We start from the raw sequence: 17,912 nt of genomic DNA on the forward strand, positions 1-17,912 counted from the left end.
GAAATACTGCTCTGTGTGTTCTCAGTACGCTTGTTTGTGGCACTGCTGTCACTATTTGTTGTCTGTTGTCGCTGTTGACATTTTAGCAGTTATTATATTACAGAGTTGAACTTAATTGCGCTAATGAAATTTGATTAGCCTAAATAAGTGTACCTTTTTCATTTTTGAGGTGTAATTGCCAAGTGAGCCGAATGTTCATTAACTCTAATTGGCCTTGTGATGCCTTTCTGAGCCCACCCAGCTCTCCTGTCACATCATTTTGCATCATTTGGGAAAATTGATTCTGTAAACAGGCTAATCAATGCTGTGCGTGTGTCGAGTGCTTGATGCTAGGGAGCGACTGTGTTGAAGTTGAGCTGCGTTTGTGAGTCCCTGTGAGTTCAAATCTCTGTATTGATGTGTAGTGCATGTATGGACGTATGGGAGGGAATTTGTGGAGTTTTTTTGTGTATGTGTGTGTGTGTGTGTATGCCCGACTGTGTGTGTTTGTTTGTATGCGTGCATCGCAGTGCTGTTCCCAGCTACTATTCCCTGAGGCCTTCTGCATCCTGTCAGGTCAGTAAGCATGGTGCTTCCATGTGATGCGTGTGGTCCTAATGCCCCCCTCCTCCATGTCCCTCCCTTGCGCCTCGTGCTCGACCTCCAGTGGCACCCACGCCGCTTGGCAGCCATTATCGGTGAGTTAATGACACCCACACAGCCCGCCGGGGGTGAACGGGGTCACGAGGTCACCGCCGGCACCCGGCTGGAGCGACCTTTAGTCTGTGAATCACACTCAGGTCCTCGGCGCTCCAGAGTTAATGGAGACTCTCGCAGAGTTATAGCCGAAGGTCTCGGCTGCTACTACGCCATTAGTCGGTTCAGAGAGGACCTGGGAGAGAGCAGTGCTGCTATGAGATGCCTCCGCTGCCTATAGACTGGAGCTCTCGGAGGCGACATGGTGGTGCCCGTGATCTCTGCCCTTCCTTGGGGAATTTAGCGTCATTAACGGGGCATCTGGAAGGGCATGGGGTGATTGTCATTACCCAATCTGGACCAACCTATCAGGAGGGCCGAGGAGTGGGACTCAGTGGGGACTGGGGATTGGGTCATTGGGTCATTTACGTAATGTGTTTCTGTTAACAATACTGTAGTGTCAGAGGGTGGGGGTGTGTGTGTGTGTGGTGGGGGGGGGGGGTTCAAGTGTTTGCTGTTGTGCACTAGCCTGGCTAGCGCCTACCACTTCTAAAATGAGATGTGGTCTGGCATCCAAACGTTCATTTTCTGGTATTTGAAAAAAAGCCCAGATCCGTTCAATTGGATATCTATCAAATGCGTAAAAAATGAGGGCGGTAGTTTCCAGACTGCCTTAGCAGCGTGAATGAAATGGCACGCAATGGCAGTATGGGAACACCCAGGCTAGTTGTGCATCATAATTTCTGTATGAGTGAGTAAAGTTTCAAATGTTCATTTTCAGAGTATATTTTTAGCTGACGTTAATTGGGCTCTTCTATTAGCAGCTACTGTACATACTACTGTACATACATTTGACTAGTTGCTAAATGAAGAGCCCTATCACAGTAACATCAGCTAGTTCTTGACATTACATGTAAATATAGTTCTCTTTTGTCTACCCTAACCCTATCCTTAGCCTCTTGCATCTTATGTGAATTAGTGACCCTTCATTAGTCCTCTGACTAATAAATAACGTTGGTGCCAGAGAAAAGCCTCGACTTCACTTGGAAAATGCTTCTAGAATCTAGACAGGCTACTTCCATCACAAACAAATGAAATGTTGTACGAGTAATAATACATGTGCTTAAAACTCATTAGATAGACACCGTTCGAAACATGCCCCTCGCCTATAGCCTACAGCAACATATACATGGTGTGGACACCTCAAAAGGAGACCTATAGAACTTTCGGTGAGCCACGCTGCAAAATGGTCTTGCCACACTGAGCTCCTGCTATATTTTCCCCTTTTTTGACGCTTATTACTTTGAAAGTGTAGTTTTGACTTCAGACACCATAGCCGAACTTCTCTGAACGTTCTCCACAAAAACAGCAAGAAATTGTCAACAAACGCTTTAAAGCTAGTTTGCCACACGAGGACATAGCATTGCTAATCAAACAGACAGTGGAGACAGAACGAGAGACTCTACGTGAGGTGGTAGGTTCCATGCTAACCGTGACTCTAGACAAAGCACTGTCGCCTCTCATTAGATAGACACCGTTTGAAACATTCCCCTCGCCTATACAGCAACATATACATGGTGTGGACACCTCAAAAGGAGACCTATAGCATCAAAGCTAACAAGCCTGGTGGTTATGGTGTCCAAGGCTGAATGTTTGAGCTGAGCGAAAGAGCCACAGAGCCACAAATGACGTTCTCACCTGGAGATAGACAATGAGGTTCTGCTATGGTAACCGGGGGTCAAGACAATGAGATTCTGCTATGGTAACCGGGGGTCGAGACAATGAGGTTCTGCTATGGTAACCGGGGGTCAAGACAATGAGGTTCTGCTATAGTAACCGGGGTCGAGACGGTCGCACAGCAGACCTTACTCTGTGAGCGCTCACAAAGGAAGCCCCTTTAGAAGTTTCATCTCGCTGTAGCCACGTTCCCTTTGCTGAGGGCTCAGGGTCAAGTGCTAGTGAAGTGCTACAATGCATTGCACGCTGCCATAGCACTCCATGAGTAAACCTTTCCATTTACACAAACCTTTCTATTCATGCCTTTATATTTATTTACATTACTATCAGCTTTTATAACACACATTTTCCAAATGCAGATGTTTTAGTGCTTCTTAAACACTGCATCTATGCTGTAGAGCTGTGCGATTCGTCTATTACAAGTTTGTTTACCATCAAATTGGCTTCGTAAAGGTACAAATCTTGCATAATGTACCTTTAAGACTAAAGCTTTAAGCTTAGAAATATTTTGAGTAACAGTAAACATTCATTTGGAGGAAATACAACAAAGAGCATGACTCCATGAGACACTACAAATGGATGATTGTCCAGAGACTGCGCTCTCTAGTCCCTGTGTGTGTGTGTGTGTGTGTGTGTGTGTGTGTGTGTGTGTGTTTGTGTATGTTTCTGTCTGTATAAATCCTTGTGTGTGAATGCTTTATGGATGTAAATGAGATATATGTTCTGGCATTTCACATGACCTTTCATGCCTGGCACCTTTAAGGTCACTCGTGTCGCAGCTGATTTTCTCAGCCTGGCAGGATAATCCTCCCAAAGCCGAACGGTGACATGAGTCAATACTGCAACCCCTCCTCAAATATCTGTAGGACAAACTTTGTTTGTATAATGGTGTGTCTGTGTGTGTGTCTGTGTGTGTGTGTGTGTGTGTGTGTGTGTGTGTGTGTGTGTGTGTGTGTGTGTGCATGTGTGTTTGTTGTTGTTTTTACAGCTCTCTCTCTCTCTGTGAATCATCCTCTCTGCTTTCTCTTCACCTTTCACCATCCTTGTGCAACACCGGACCCCAAAACCATGACATTGACACGGTGAGCGTTCCCATTCTCAAAGTCTCTGGTCATCACGATCATGATCCATTTATCTTCATGGTGGGCTCATGGCGGGGCCGAAGCACAGCCCTGAATAAAACCTCTTTTATTGGCTAGTCTGCCACTGAGGAAGCTATCAGCCAGGGCTGGTTTTTACTGCTAATATCATGCGCGGGAGAGAGAGGGATGACTCGTATTATCACCGTGTTCCAACAACGCAGGCCGTTTAAATGATGTTCCCGGCCGCAGCATATTGGTGTGGATGAGATGGGGCCGTATATCTCTGGTGGGCGAGAGGAGTAATCCTGAAGCCAATTTATTCTGCCCGTCTCCCTGCTCTTGCTTGGCAGGAGCGTCATTGTCTGTCACATTCTGCGCTGATGAAACGCCGCGCTGGAATCGCACTCGTATCGCTGGTGTCGCCCGGCGCCGGGATTTACTGCGGCCATGGACAATTTAGCCGGGCTGTTGACACAAACCACGATCGTGCTGCACAGTCTGTATCGCCAGTGAATTGCTTCATGAGCTTATAGTGGCCGTGTAAAAAAAAACAGCAAATGCATTTAGCGGTCTAATTTTAAAGGAATTGAGTGCACAAATGTATACATGATGCTCTCTGACTCATAGTAGGCGAGCTGTGCGCAGGGTTTTAAAGAAGTGCAGATGCACAGGGCTTGCCAGGCGGGATCAAAGTCAGAGAGCCCAGCTGCAGCAGGTACGGAGACTGTGAGCGCGCTCTCAGGTGTGGAGACCATAAGCGCGTTCTCAGGTACGGAGACCGTAAGCGTGCGCTCAGGTACAGAGACCATAAGCGCGTTCTCAGGTGCGGAGACCGTAAGCGTGCGCTCAGATATAGAGGCTGTAAGCGCGTTCTCAGGTGCGGAGACTGTAAGTGTGCACTCAGGTACAGAGACCATAAGCGCGTTCTCAGGTACAGAGACCGTAAGCATGCGCTCAGGTATAGAGGCCATAGGCGCGTTCTCAGGTACGGAGACCGTAAGCGTGCGCTCAGGTGTGGAGACCGTAAGCGTGCGCTCAGGTGTGGAGACCGTAAGTGTGCACTCAGGTGCGGAGGCCATAAGGGTGTGCTCAGGTGTGTGTCACAGTAGCTGCGTTTCCATTACCCATTAAATTGCGCAAATTAAGAGTTGCGAAAAGAAATGTGCTTAATGGAAACACACACATTTCGAAAAAACTCACATGTTTCGATAAAAAGTTTTTGTGCTCAGGTGAGGTGGTATTTCGAGCGTATCGAAATTTGTATATTTCGCAAAACTGCAATGGAAACACTTTTTTCGCATCTGACGAGTCACGTGATCCAACAACAGGATGTTAGGAGGAACGAAATCGACGAAGAAGACTGCCGACAGGAAGTGGCACCGGGAGAATAATGTAAAACAATATTTTTTTTTTCATTAAAAGTGGCTCGTGTCATTCTAAAATGTTGAATCCACAGCTGTGAACTTGCCGACAACACTTTCTCAAAAACGCTGCATAGGCTACGCAACCGCTCAACTAGTTTTGTTTACCCATAGCAACAACGTTGCTATGCTTTACTGGTTTAACGTGATGAGAACGGTGCTGAAAGAAATCTAGATTCTAGTTTTAGAAACTAATCAACTGGGCTGATCTACGAAATATTCCACTGACATGGCTGTGACATGATTTAAGCATAGGCCTACTACAACAAACTCCTGTGAAATATGTCATTTTTAATTTTATGTTTCTGCCCCACCAAAACGTAGCTACTCCTCCGCTGATGGCTTATAGCCTAATGACTGATAATCAGCGTGCCGTGGTGGCAATTTGAATGCATTTAGTGTAGGCTAAATCCCTATGGCTAAATCTGGGTAATGTTGATAACCACCATGTCTCCTAATGACTTACAGCACGCGAGAATACACGAGATTTTAATTTAGTTAGCCGAATGTAATGGAAACACCGCAATTGCGAAAATTGTGATATTCGACATTAAGACAATATCGACAAAGTTTTTGCGCATATTTGTAATGGAAACGCAGCTTGTGTCTGATGAGCCTTCTGGAGCTCTTCCAGCATCTGGGGGGCCGGCTAACTTGCTTGACGGCACGGCGCGCTTTGGAGACCACTGTCTGCTGGCTCACAACAACAAGGGAAACATACAGAAGCCAAAGCAGAAGGACATACTCAACTTGATCAAAAGACAATGCAGATAGACAGATCTCTTTAGATAGATCTAATGTACATTCTTTAAAAAGGGTTCTTGGAGTGCTACAGTATATAGAACCATTAAAGAACCCTTAGGTGTTCCTTTGATGAACTCAAATGGTTTAAATAACTATTTAGGAGTTCCATATATGTAGCATGCAATAGAACTATTCTGGTTCTATATAACATTTTTATTCTAAGAGTGTGTATGCATTGTAGTAAACAAATGGCAGCGCTGAGTAAACATTTACCAGAGGAGCAATCCACTGTTCCAATAAGTCAGCCTGCATCTGCCATGCGGCTCTCCCACTCTCCCCAGTGTAATGAGCGTGCCATTAATTGTCTGTTGTATCTCTGCACTTAATGTGCCAGAGCAGGGTGCTTGTTCATGGGACACAATGGCTCTGACACACAGATCACTCTTGGCCCGTGGCGGCCTCTCGATAGCGGGAGCTGCCATTTGTGGTGATCAATGCGCACTCCCAGGTAAATAAATGCCCACTCAGTCTGCAGGGAATCAAGCAAGCCCACAGTGCTCTATGCATTTATACTAAGGCAGCAGTGCACGGGGGGAGGTACCATGGTGTTGTCTGAAGTATGGGCAGCATTAACATGTCAGTGTGTGTATGTATTTATGTGTGTGTGTGTGTGTGTGTAATGGGAGGCTTTCTAAGTGCTGCATTAGCAGGTGGGGCTAGAATAGTCTAGAATAATGTCTGTGGTTTGCGATTCATATGCACTGAAATGAACATGACAGAGTGATATTCAAATTAGGGTTGGGCTGGGCGATGTCTCCTTTATTGGCATTTGATCATGGGTACAGTAAATTGTGACGGACCATGATATCGTCATTTCCAGAAAATCATTTTTATGTTTTAGCTTATGCTAAAGCAGGGTCTATAGAATTAGTTGTGTGTCTGGCTTGTGGGTTGCTTTCCATCGCGATGTCGGTCGACCATCACAATGCCCAGCCCCAGTTCAAATGCCTCGAACACATTTGGAACGAGTTTTATGTGCTACGTTAACGTTGCCAACCGTGGAAGCCTGCCGAGTTCATGGCCTGTGAGGCTGGAGCTGGGATTTTAGCCATTTTGGGAACCGGGATACATTTTGTATTATTTACATTTTCTATTATATCATACGTATCACGGCATGTCTTTGTTGTCTTTCTGTCTTTATCTTTATAAATTGTTGGTGGTCCCTCAGTACACCACTACACAGGAGGAAGTTGAGAAACAAACGCCATGTCACTCCATGTTTTACGATAATATGCAGGCAGGGGTATGTGACAAAAACTCCTTGATCCTTGATATCATATCATGCCATTGCAGACAATCATTCATATTCTCCTCTATTCGCATGTTCTCATTTGTAAATGGTAATTTACGCCAATAGTTTTCCGCCCACACCTGTTTTGGAGATGAGGAGTGCAGGAGATGGCGATCAAGTGAGCAGCAGAACCCTGATTAGGAGCCAGACTGATTACCCTGCAGATACGCGCCGGCTGCACCTGTCCTTTACCTTTGTGTGTGTGTCTGTCTTTGTGTTCCCTCCTCCAGAGCCGGCAGAATGAGATGAGCTTGTGTGTGTGTGTGTGTGTGTCTTTGTGTTCCCTCTTCCAGAGCCGGCAGGATGAGATGTGCTTGTGTGTGTGTGTGTCTTTGTGTTCCCTCCTCCAGAGCCGGCAGGATGAGATGAGCCACTTACGGACCTGACCGCTGCTGCGTGGGACACAATGCGGTGGCAAGGGCAAAGGCAGACTCTTCTCTTATCGCAATCAGCACTGATTGGGCTCAACAGCATTCTGATGGCATCTGTTGTTGTTGTTTTAAACGCCAGTCTCAGGTGAACGACGTTTATGACAAGAGTAAAAATGTTGCTGTTGCCGTCTGACATCCTTTGGATGTTCATGTTGCGTTTGTTTAAACGTTCACTTTATCACAGAGAGTTCGGTGTTCGCTTAATAAGGAACACATGGAGAGCAGAGGAGATGTGTGACTGGAGCCCTTAAACACAACAATTAGTGGCAGTGTACGGGAACTGGATTGGATTCTTTCGGGTGATTACAGCTGGCACAACCTACCCATTCGTATCCTCCAGCAATCAGTGTGTTGGACTGTGTGTGTATAGCCTCAGTGAAAATGAAATGTAATCAAGACTGTAAAAAACGATTGTGCCTGAGCTCGGGAGGGTCCAGATACGGCAGGATGGTTCCAGTCCATGTCGCCACTTGGCTGAGCGAGGAACAGCTGCGCTTCACCGGCAGCACAACTGAAGCGTTCTATTTACGTTTCCTAAAAGCAAGCTGTTCTAGATGCATGTTTGTTAATGCACGTGCCGCTATCACGTCTGGTGTAGCCAGTTCTATTGATTATAGTGGATGCTACATATACGCTCGCTGCACAGAACACGTCAGTTGCGTGAGTTGCTCATATCTGGTACTTATGTTCCTGTCCATACTACAGGGCTGAGAGACAGGAATCTATGCCTGTTATCTGTGCCTGAAATGTTGAAATACAGTCAAAGACAATATAGAGAATAGCCTCTCTTGACATCGTACAGTACATGGCCGAGCTCAGGCCTGAATTCAGGCACCACGCCTGAACTCTATCAGGTAACTTGAGGAAAATGGGTCAAATTATTTTACATAATAGTATATACAACCCATTATTTAGATGTAAACATTTATAAAAATGTCTTAGTGTATGTTTGTGTGTGCGTGCATGTGTGTGTGTGTGTGTGTGTGTGTGTGTGTGTGTGTGTGTGTGTGTGTGTGTGTGTGTGTGTGTGTGTTGCTGGATCATGACAGACCCCCTGTAGGAGGTACCGTGGCGTTTATTGCGTTAGCATCACAGCCCTGCCACCGACCACCCCACCGCCGCCATCGTCTGCCAAGACGTTTTCCGCCATCGCGAAAAAAAGACAGTCGCTCTTCATGTGGTTTCTGTAATCATAACAACACAGGGAGACGACTAACCCAGCCTGACCCAGCCTTGCCTCAAGTCCCACAGATGTGGTCCCAAATGGGCTTCTTCCTAAAGCAACTACGGCAGATGTTAGCCATTGCCTCTACAAAGGCGAAGATGGGGGGGTGGGAAAAAAAGGCAACGTTGAGGAGATGAGAAATGGGCCCGAAAATCTTGAGCGTCAGATGCAGAACCAGTGAAGGGAAAAAATGTTGGGGATCTAATTTAGCCGAGAGAGGGATCTAATTTAAGTCTGCTTGAAGTCCTCTTGTGAATTTTCAATGGGTGGGAGGCATGTGTGTGTGTGTGTGTGTGTGTGTGTGTGTGTGTGTGTGTGTGTGGGGGGGTGGGGGGGTTGGGTGCAGTTGGTGCCAGTATGAACATAGAGGACTGTTCTGTTCCTTACTATACCTCATCCTCTCTCTCTCTCTTTCTCTCTCTCTCATTCTCTCTCTCTCTCTCTCTCATGGCACTGTCACTCGCAAAGGAAATCATAAATCTGTCATACTTCATTTTTAGCGTACAAGCATGCCGTCTCTTGCAACTGTGTCTTTGAATGCAGAACAAGTGAGATAATCGTATGTTCAGCGCCAGCACCATCAGTGGGCTGGGAAGCTTTTCTGCTGACAGACACTGTGTGCACATTTGGTTTTAGACTGCCAGAGTTTTGATCTCTGGATCCTGCTGGGTGTGCTCGTGAAAACGGGACAATGAAATGTCACGGTTTGCGCTTGCGAGAGTTGGGGCTGACACGAGGAAAAAAGCAGAGAAACAGTCACTCACTCCCTCCATGCAGCTCAACAGAAATTGTTCATTCAATTAAAAAAAATAAAGAATAAAAATAATTCCCTCTCTGACACAACAGTTCGTTTCTGCTTTCACAAACAAGTCTAACCCTCTCCTGGCGCCCTGTCTTTTGCCTGCCTGTGCTGACTGGCGCTAGGCTATAAATGTTCCCGCCATGGCAACATGTGCCACCAAACTGATGCTCCGGTAACGGCGGTAGGCAGCACCTCACAGCTTGAGAAGGGTCTCACCTCCCCCCTCCTCCCCAGTTCTCCTCTCACCTCGGCAGGCTGTGGGAGGTTGGCCTGCATGGCTCCCCAGGTCAGGTGGTGCACACTGGGTAATTTATCCTTCCCAGAGATCCCCCCCCATACCTGCTCGATGGACACTGTTGCCACAGTAACAGATAGAGATTTTGTTATCTTTGTTTATTTGCTTCTGCCATCGGTCTCGGAATATCACGATACTCTCCTGCTGGCCAAATAACTGACCGCTGATTGGTCAGTGGTCTGACTAAACTGACCACTGCTGCTGTGCGCAATACAGTTCCACAGCCGTGCATAAATGACCTGAGGGCTGTGTGGAGCCGGGGTAAGTCAATCAGCAACGAACGAGAGCCATGTGATTCAGCGGCAAATGAAATCATCCACATTCATTTATCAATAGAGATACACAAGCTTCTCTGGCTCAAAGCGGAACAATGGAGATACACAAGCTTCTCTGGCTCAGAGCGGAGCAATGGTGTCGGGATGCGCACCTATAAACACTCACATAAATTATATTTGAAGAAGTCAGAGAGTTCAGGTGTTTGTTCCCTTGTATTTATTTCAGTCTCAGACAGAACTTAGCGTGTTGCGGCTAATGTGGTCTCGTCCATATTTTTGAGGTCGTTTATTATGTGTTTTTTCCACAAGTGAACCCTATGAATGCATCGCCACACTGTCGCAGACGTAATGAAGATAAACTGGTCTCTGTGATTCCTTGTTTTCCCACAGATATATCTGAATTGTCACGCTAACGCGATTACTCCATTAGCGGAGATGGGCTTATCGTGGAGACTACTGGAGTGTGTCCGCATGAAATTGAATCTAATGGAATCTATTTAGATCCTGTGTGGACTTGGGTCAGTGCTGGCCTGCCCCACGCTGAGGTGCTGGCAAAGGCCAGACTCCTGGGCTGACCAAACACGTGTTGACAAGCACTGGCTGGATATAGCAGCCCAGCGAGAAGAGAAAGAGTCAATGTGTGGAAGGTTAGAGGCACGCAGACACATAGTCACACACACACGCACACACACACACACACACACACACACAGACAAACACACACACACGTACACACACACAAACACACACACACACAAACACACACACACACAAACACACACAGACACGCACACACACACACCTACATGTCGCGTGTGCGACATGTACACACAGATACACACACACACACCTACAACGGATCAATAAGAGACTGATGTTAGGAAGTAGTCTAGAGCTGTAGCTTAGACACTACACGATACATTTACACATCCCATGTGCCAGGGGGCAGTGTGTTGGCATGCACCTTTGTTGATGCACCTGTGAGCTGATAACCGGATGCATGGACGCTTGCTCGCTCTCTGACAACACCGACGTAACCCGACGCGAGAGGACGCATGTGGGCCTCTGTTTGCTGAAGCGCGAGTTTCGAAGCGGCCTACGACCATCCTCGGCCTGAGGCTGTTTTTACAGCTTTTCCTGTGAACTACTAAATACTAGAGATATCGCTTGTGCTGGTCGCCATCGGGCTAAGACAGGGCTGGCCCAACAGGTAAGCCTCACGCTGTTTCTCCCTGGCTGCATACACCACTAGTTTCAAACATTCATCATTTCCACGTCAATGCAGTACACGTAGCTTATCCAAGTTATCCCTAGACCGAGTTATTTTCTTGTACTATGTTGTGTAGTGGCGTGTTTGGATTTCCGGGTTCGTTAGGGCAGCTTTTGTAGGGGCTACGGGAGCTGTCTTAACATTGTGGGGGCTCTTTGCGGGAGCGTAGTTTTTTGTTGTCGACTTGGTCGAATAACAAAAACTGCGGTTATTGTTGTAGTGGTGTTGAGTTTGTGGACGGTGGTTTGCGTTTGGGTTTGTTGTCAGTAGCAGAGTTATCTGAGTGCGCCTAGCTTGCTGTAGGCTAATTGTTTACGCGGTTGAGATTTGTTTGTCGGCTGGTTTGTGCTCGCGTTGTGTCGAGTAACAGCTGGGTGTTTTGGTCGCAACCGGCTGGTGTTAGCGACCATTTCTATTGAGTAGCTAGCTAGTCGTTAAGTGGTTTTGTAGCCGTTTTACTGGCGTATTTATGATCACATTGATGTGTACGCCTGTGGACATGAATAGTATTGTGAACAGTTAGCATTTGGCTGTGTTTATGCCGGTGTACCAAGCGGTGTGTCGCTTGTGGTGCAGTGGTTTGTGTGTAGTGTGTGAGCGCGAGAGCATTTGGTTTGTGTCTGAACTGATGGCTGCGCTCTACACCTGTTAGTAGCAGTCTTGGGTAGTAAGACGGGCTATTTGTATTACAGCTATTGTTACTGTTTGTGTATATTCTCTGCGTTTCAGTATATTCTCGTGTAAAATGCCTGATTTTGATGTAGAAGAGTTCGTGGCTGAAGACGTCACTCGGGCACGTCTAGTTCGGCTCAGAAAGCCAAATCTTCTCAAGTTGGCAGACTTTTGGGAAATAGAGGTTCCTGATAATGCCAAGAAAATTGCGCTAGTTAATTTGTTGTTGCCAAGTCTTGGCGTAGCTGATTTAGAGGCCGAAACGGCAAAACGAGAACAAGTGAAGGAACGTGATTTAGTAAGAAAAGCAAAAGAAATGGAAATGCTCAAGCATGATAAAGAGGCAGCAATGGAGTTAGCGAGAATTGAGTTGGAAAAAGAGAAACTAAAACAGCAAGACAATCAACGGCAGCGGAATCATGAAGGGAGGTTTCAGATAAATAAATGCTTTGCCTTAATGCCGAAGTTCTGCAATGAGCAGGCAGATGTGTTTTTTGATGCTTTTGAGCGTGTAGCCACCGAAAGAGATTGGCCTAAAGAAGAGTGGGTCGCGTTAGTTAGACGGGAATTTACGGGCAAGGCCCAAGAGGCTTATATTGCACTTGGTGCGGTAGATGCAACAGAGTATGATATTGTGAAAAAGGCTGTCTTGAGAGCTTTTGAGCTGGTGCCAGAAGCCTATAGACAGCAGTTCCGCACAGATAAGTCGAAACCTAGGCAAACTTATAGCGACCTGGCCCGTCAGCAAGAGTTACTCTTTGACAAATGGCTCCGTGCCAGTGAAGTATATACTTTTGAAGAGTTAAGACAACTAATGATGTTAGAGCAGTTTAAAGCTAGTGTTCCACGCCATCTCGAAGTGCACCTTAATGACCAACTGGTGCGGACTGTAGCCAAGGCGGCGGAACTGGCTGATAATTATGTCTTGGTGCACAGAGGAGGGTGGCAAGAAAAGTCACGCTCCAATCCTCCCAGTCAGGTTGAGGAGAAACCAGGGCTAAATAAGTGCGCCACTGATGTTGGTCCCTTCAGAGGCCAGCCTAGGGCTGGACAGGTACGAAGGTATCAGCGTTTAGAGGACATTAAGTGCCATTTTTGCCATAAGTTTGGCCACATAAAGTCACGGTGCCCTGATTTGCAGAGGAGGGGGTGGTCTGAAAACAGGGACCCCAAAACAGTTGGTTTGGTCCTACCTGTTGAGAAGCAGAGTTTATTGGATGTTGCTGACAGGGAGACCGTGTCTGCTAAAATGGATCCTCTCTTTAAAGGTTTTGTCTCTGAAGGTTTTGTGTCTGTGGCTGAGGGGGAGCCAGAGATGCCTGTAAGCGTATTGAGGGACACTGGGGCAGCCCAATCGCTTCTGCTCACTGGGGTGCTAGATCTGCCAGAGAGTACTTCCCTTGAGACTTCTGTGTTAGTAGAAGGTGTAGGTGGGAAATATGGAGCGGTGCCGCTTCACAAAGTGTTTCTGAAGTCTAATTTGGTCACTGGCCTGGTCACGGTTGGGGTGATGCCTGCGTTGCCTGTTAAGGGGATTAGTCTCTTATTGGGGAATGATATTGCGGGGAGTCGAGTGGCTCCAGTAGTCTGTTCTGAGCCCTGTGATAGTCCTGAGCTTGAAGCACTTGAGGCTCAGTTCCCTAACATTTTCCCTGCCTGTGCCGTGACCCGTTCTATGTTGAGCAAAACAAACAGGTCAGCTGATGTTGAGGAAACTCCTTTGACGTCTGCTGGGGATGTGCCATTGAGCTGTGAGTTCAGCCCTGCTGCTCTTATAGATGCCCAGCAGAAAGATGGTGAGCTGTTGAGTCTCAGAGAGACTGCTGCAGACTTTGAGGAGAGTAGGAGAATGGCAGAGGGATATTTCCTTCAAAATGGGGTGCTTATGCGGAAGTGGAGGCCACCTGAGCGACCTGCCACTGAAGACTGGGCTGTGGTTGAGCAAGTAGTGCTCCCCCCTTGTTTTCGTGGTGAAGTGTTGCGTCTGGCTCATGAGGCTGTCATGTCTGGACATCTAGGAGTCCGTAAGACTCATGCAAAGGTCTTGAAACATTTTTATTGGCCAGGATTACATAAAGATGTGGTGAAGTTTGTTCGTTCCTGTCACACCTGTCAGGTGGCTGGTAAGCCAGGTCAGAGAATTCCTGTTGCTCCTCTCCACCCTCCACCTATTGTAGCGGAACCGTTTTCACGTGTACAGATTGATTGTGTGGGTCCATTGCCTAAGACTAAGAGGGGGAATGAGTATCTCCTCACCATCATGGACATGACCACACGGTTTCCAGAGGCGGTGCCTTTGCGTAATATTAAAACACGTCCAGTTGTGAATGCGTTGCTGCAGTTCTTTTCACGTTTTGGTTTACCGAGTGAGGTTCAGTCAGATCGTGGCACAAATTTTACCTCGGGTGTTTTTCAGCAAGCCATGGTGGAGCTGGGGATAGCCCAGATTGTGTCCTCAGCCTACCATCCTCAGTCACAGGGGGCTATCGAACGCTGTCATCAGACCCTGAAGTCGATGATGCGGGCATATTGTGTCCAGTTCCCAGGTGACTGGGATGATGCCATAGGTTTTCTTCTCTTTGCTTTGCGCGACTCTGTCAATGACTCCACCGGCTTTACTCCTTTTGAATTAGTTTACGGCCATGAAGTTCGTGGTCCGTTGAAGTTGGTAAAAGAACAGTTTTTACACTCATGTGAACAGGGTAGTTTGCTGCAATATGTGTCGTGTTTTAAAGAACGCCTGGCTGCAGCCTGTGATGTGGCACGGGGAAACTTGGAAGAGTCTCGTGATCGCATGAAAAAATATCACGATCGAAAGGCCGTGGTGCGGTCTTTTGCAGTAGGAGATCAGGTTCTGGTCCTCAAGCCCATGAGGGGAGGGTCTTTGAGTGCGGCATTTGTGGGTCCTTATAGTGTCCTTAAGAAAGTCAGTGATCGTAACTATGTGATTAGTACTCCGGACGGCCGTCGGAAGACCAGGCTTTGTCACATCAATCTCTTGAAGCCATATTGTGGCCGTTCGGTCCCAGTGCTATTTGCTTGTGCGTCACCTGAACCTGACGGTGAGGGGGACATGCCAGCTGTGGAGCCGGTGTCCGCACATCTGTGTAATGTGGAAGCCCTTGCAAGGCTTGAGGAGAATCTTGTCTATTTGTCTCCTGAGGAAAGAAAGGATGTATGCGAGCTGTTCAATGATTCTTCTCAGGTTTTTAGAGATCGTCCAGGTCTCACTAACTTGGTGTCTCATGATGTTGATGTTGGCGGTGCAGACCCTATAAAGCAACACCCCTATAGGCTGTCTCCTGCTAAGCTATCCAGTGTGAGGGAAGAATTGGCATACATGCAAGGTATTGGTGCTGTGGAACCAGGGCAAAGTGACTGGAGTTCCCCAGTTGTGCTGGTCCCAAAGCCTGATCAGTCCTTGAGGTTGTGTATCGATTATCGCAAAGTCAACCAAGTCACGCGGACAGATGCGTTCCCTATTCCGCGCTTGGAAGATTGCATTGATCGTATAGGCCAAGCCAAGTTCGTTTCCAAACTGGATTTGTTGAAAGGGTATTGGCAAGTGCCATTGTCTGCCCGGGCTCGTGACATCTCAGCTTTTGCAACCCCAGAGGGTTTGTATGTGTGTAATGTCCTCCCTTTTGGAATGAAAAACGCTCCAGCCTCGTTCCAAAGGTTGATGGGTAGAGTAACATCTGGCCTTAGAAACGTTGTGGTGTACATTGATGATGTGGTGGTACATAGTGAGACCTGGCTTGACCATTTAGAACATCTGCATCAGCTCCTGCTACGCTTGAAGGAGGCCGGGTTAGTAGCTAACCTCTCAAAGTGTGAGATTGGGAAAGGGCAAGTTACGTACCTTGGTCACGTAGTGGGAAGGGGGAAAGTGTTGCCTAGGGAGGCTAAAGTCAAGGCCATCCTGGATCTGCCTGTTCCGACGTCCCGGCGTGAGATCATGCAGGTTTTGGGGATGTGTGGGTTTTATCGTCGTTTTGTACCCAATTTTGCCACTGTTGCAGAACCGTTGACAAACCTTCTGAGAAAGGGGGTGAAGTTTCTGTGGTCCGGTGTGGCTGAGAGAGCATTTAACCAGATCAAGGCCATCCTGGCTTGTGAACCTGTATTATCCGCGCCAGATTTCGGGGCACCGTTTAAGCTGGCAGTGGATGCCTGTGATGTTGGCATCGGGGCGGTGCTGCTGCAAGCCGATGCAGCTGGGTTAGACAAGCCTGTGGCATACTTTTCCAGAAAGCTGAATAAACATCAGAAAGCATATTCGACCATCGAGAAGGAGGCGCTGGCCTTAGTGCTAGCCGTCCAGCATTTTGAAATATACTTGTCTAGTTCCAGTGGGGATGTGGTGATCTACACAGACCATAACCCACTTACCTTTCTGGCCAAATTCAAAACTGCCAACCAGAGAGTGTTCCGTTGGAGTCTGGTGCTCCAACCGTATAGCCTGGTGGTAAAACATGTTGCTGGCCGGTGCAATGTGGTGGCGGATGCATTGTCGAGACTGCATCCAAAAGATGACACCTGAGCATGAGTGGGGGAAATCTGGTACATAGTTTTGGTTTGTTGCCTTTTTGACTGTCCAACAGAGCTGTTGGCATGGAATCAGTGATTTTAGAAAAAAAATGAAATGGAAAAAAAAACACAAAATTTGAGAAATTTTATTGAAAAAAAAATAGAATTATGGAAGGTGAAGGGCGTAGCCTGCATGGTGGCGGTGTGTGTTTTTTTTTTTGTTTTAAGGGGGGAGGGATGTTAGGAAGTAGTCTAGAGCTGTAGCTTAGACACTACACGATACATTTACACATCCCATGTGCCAGGGGGCAGTGTGTTGGCATGCACCTTTGTTGATGCACCTGTGAGCTGATAACCGGATGCATGGACGCTTGCTCGCTCTCTGACAACACCGACGTAACCCGACGCGAGAGGACGCATGTGGGCCTCTGTTTGCTGAAGCGCGAGTTTCGAAGCGGCCTACGACCATCCTCGGCCTGAGGCTGTTTTTACAGCTTTTCCTGTGAACTACTAAATACTAGAGATATCGCTTGTGCTGGTCGCCATCGGGCTAAGACAGGGCTGGCCCAACAGGTAAGCCTCACGCTGTTTCTCCCTGGCTGCATACACCACTAGTTTCAAACATTCATCATTTCCACGTCAATGCAGTACACGTAGCTTATCCAAGTTATCCCTAGACCGAGTTATTTTCTTGTACTATGTTGTGTAGTGGCGTGTTTGGATTTCCGGGTTCGTTAGGGCAGCTTTTGTAGGGGCTACGGGAGCTGTCTTAACACTTAGCACTGGAAACCTGCTAATGGCACACATTAAACTCCTGAGCAATAATAGTGCAGTCATCAGCAGCTCTCTTCTCTCTTTCTTTCAGACACTCACACACACACACACACACACACACACACACACACACACACACAGAGTTCTCACATGAATAAATCCAGGTAAGAGTTTGGCTTCCTTTCCTTCTTCCCCCCAGTGAAAGAAATTGTGTTCTGAAATGTGTGAATCACAGTGTGAGATCACATTCAGTTGACACATTGTGTATATTCTGCATTCATTGCCTGCAAGTTTTCCATCAACTCAACTCAGCTCAGGCGTTTGAGAGCCAGAAAATCAAACATTAATAGGTGTTGATACAGCTTGTTGCACACCCAGAAGAAAATATTTTGAGTTTGAATTACAGTTTGAATCTTAGGAGTACAATTGCCTTGGGACAGCAGTGCATTCAATAATCATTTCAATGAGCTTTTCCCCATCTCTTCCATGGGAGTATTAGTATACTCAACATGTAGAGCAACCTCCCCCATCCTTACACACACACACACACACACACACACACACACACACACACACACACACACACACACACACACATACACACACACACACACACACACACACATAT

Source organism: Sardina pilchardus, chromosome 19 (assembly GCF_963854185.1).
Source record: "Sardina pilchardus chromosome 19, fSarPil1.1, whole genome shotgun sequence".
NCBI classification, from domain to species: Eukaryota; Metazoa; Chordata; class Actinopteri; order Clupeiformes; family Clupeidae; genus Sardina; species Sardina pilchardus.